The sequence below is a fragment of the Ursus maritimus genome, unplaced genomic scaffold (assembly GCF_017311325.1).
Source record: "Ursus maritimus isolate PB19 unplaced genomic scaffold, ASM1731132v1 scaffold_4, whole genome shotgun sequence".
Taxonomy (NCBI): Eukaryota; Metazoa; Chordata; class Mammalia; order Carnivora; family Ursidae; genus Ursus; species Ursus maritimus.
Window position 1 is genome coordinate 8008481 of NW_024426552.1, and position 2886 is coordinate 8011366.

The 2886-nt window shown below is 45.9% G+C and overlaps 1 pseudogene; it reads left to right on the forward strand.

Moving 5' to 3' along the window:
* The first annotated feature begins 1426 nt into the window (after positions 1 to 1426).
* Positions 1427 to 1597, forward strand: LOC121100565 (annotated as a pseudogene).
* The last annotated feature ends 1289 nt before the right edge of the window (positions 1598 to 2886 follow it).

Consider the following 2886-nt stretch of genomic DNA (forward strand, 5'->3'; position numbering starts at 1 on the left):
CAGGGAAGACTGACAGCAGAAGCCTCTCTGGAGCTAAGGAATCAATGGTGGGTCACTGAGTGTAGGGTCTCACAGGCAGGAGGGCATTCCTCTCTCCCCATGCGACAGTGGACAGGTATCATCACTAGGGAAGGTGTTCTGTTCTGGGCTGGGTTGTCAAATTCAGCCAACTCTGTGCTTCTCTCCCTGACGGTTTTGGAACACAGACTCCCCTGCAAGTTTTTCTCCAGTGATCCCAAAGTGAGAACCACCCCACAGGCCAATGAGCGAGCTAGGATTAGTCTGCCTCTAGCTCGGTCTTGTCCCATGGCAGGTGGGGGCTGGGGGGTCTCAAGAGAAAACCCTTTAAAACTAGGTCCCCCGTCCACCACAGGACCTGAAAGCAAGGCTAAGAGGCAGGTAAAGGTGAAGGCACTGTATGAGATGTAGAGACGAGACAAAGTTAGAGGTCTGGAAAGAATCAAAGACTAAATTCAGCCGAGGTGCTTAAGGCAAGGCCTGACCAGGTATGTTCATCTTCATCTTCTTCACTGGGCCCTCCTTATTCCTTACTCCTTATTCTTTCTCTCTTCCCTTCCTTCCTTTCATTCCTTTTTTCTACTACTTTCTCGCTCACTTTCCTTCCCTCTCTCTCCTTCTTTATTCAGTGTTCCTCCACCTGTGTTTTGAGGACCATCAGCGCCAATCACTTCAGAGGCTCCTTCGAGCTTCAGACTCTAGCCCTTGTTCCCAGACGTTCAGTTTGGCATCCTGGGGGCCTGGCCTGGGAATCTGCCTTTTTCACAAGTCAGGAGATTTTTGATACACACCCAAGTTTGAGCACCACTTGCTGTGAGCAGAAACATTAGTCAAGTTGACCCCAGAATGTTCCATTCATTCCCGTGCCTTTAAACAAGATGAATTTTCCTAATATAATTTCCGTACATTTCTGTGGTGATGGAGATGTGTGTAGGCAGCATACCACAGTTGTTAGTGGAGGCATTTAAGTCTACACCCTAAATACCTCTCCTCCTGCCCCAGGAGCTGCCCTAACAGCTGCCCGGTTCAAGAAAAGCTCACGAAGCTCTCCTGGGCTCCCAGTCATGCCACCATCTCTCCAGATCAGGGAAGTGGTTTGTTTGCTTCCCTCAATTCAATAATGTATTCACAGTCTTGAACATGGCATTGGTACTGTGAGGTGGCTAACAAAATAATAATTATGTTTACATAAAAATTCTAAATTCTAATTTTTGAAATGTCACCAAGCCTGGTTTGATATAACGGTATCTAGATTCGTATGTCAAAGTGCCCTGACTGGGAAAGAGTCTCCCGTGTGGAAAGTATAATAGCTACCATAGGATTACAGGGGAGGCAACCTGGTTGTATAAATCGTCTTGGGCTGGTCCTGAAAGAACCATTTCTTTTCATTTCTTATTTTAAAAAACAGCTTTATTTTCAGCTTTTTGGCTAAGATCTAGCATCTGTTCTTATCAGTTTAATATCTGATATGTCCTTTATCCAAGGACAATATATTAAATGGATTTTTGGAGCAGGGAGAGTCCGTCCACCCCGCACTTTGAACTGGTATTGCAGCGTCCCCAGGAACGACGCACTCCCTCGGGGGCTTCAAACTTGTGATGGGTGTTGGGGGCATCTGGCTGGTCCCCTCGGTAGAGCATGTGACTTTCCATCTCAAGGTTATGAGTTCAAGCGCCATGTTGGGCATGGAGCCTTCTTAAAAATAATAAGGTGACTCAGTCGGTTAAGGGTCTGCTGTTGGTTTCAGCTCAGGGGGTGATCTCAGGGTCATGAAATCGAGCCCTGCGACAAGCTCCACGCTCAGTGCAGAGGCTGCTTGAGATTCTCTCTCCCTCTCCCTCTCCCCTTCCTGCTCGTGCTCTCTTTCTCTCTAAAATAAATAAATAAATCTTCTAAAATAATAATAATAATTTTTAAAAATAAATTAAAAACAGCTTTATTGAGGGGTGCCTGGGTGGCTCGGTCGTTAAGCGTCTGCCTTCGGCTCAGGGCGTGATCCTGGCGTTATGGGATCGAGCCCTGCATCAGGTTCCTCCGCTGGGAGCCTGCTTCTTCCTCTCCCACTCCCCCTGCTTGTGTTTCCTCTCTCGCTGGCTGTCTCTATCTCTGTCGAATAAATAAATAAAATCTTTTAAAAAAAAACCAGCTTTATTGAGATGTAACTTACATACCATAGGGGTGCCTGGCTGGCTCAGTTGGTAGTGCATGAGGCTCTTGATCTCAGGGTCAGGGCCATGAGTTTGAGTGCCATGTTGGGCACAGAGTTTACTTGAAAAAAATTTACGTACCATAAACTCCCCCGTTGCTAGGATATGGTAGATGCGTTTCAGCAAATCTCTGTATTTACATACACGTTATGAATGAATCCAGGTTTCCAACACTTCCGTTCATCCAGAAGACCCCCTTCACCTGTTGGCAGTCACTCCCTGCTCCTACCTGTAGCCCCAGGCAACCACTGATCTACTTTGTCTCCACAGTTTTGCCTTTTCTAGAAATTTCTATAAATAGACTCACATGGTACACAGTCTTGTGTGTGACTACTTTCACTTAGCGAAATGCTTCTAAGGTCCATCGCAGGCTGTTGTGTTGATCAGTAGTTCATTCCTTTTCATTGCCAAGTAGTATTCCATCAGGTGGATTATTTTAAGGCCTTGATTTAAAATGTTTTCTCATCGATATGATTGGAACTTCTGTATGACCAGAAACTCCAAACCTAGACAATGTTTTGCTGTCTCTGTGCTGTCAGAGGAGAGGAAACCTGCAGGTCATTTCACCTGTGTCAGCTGGCAGAGATCATGGGAGGATAGTTTTTGAAATGTGGCTTCAACATTCAACTTGTGGTCTCAGATTTCAACTGAGGATACCTAT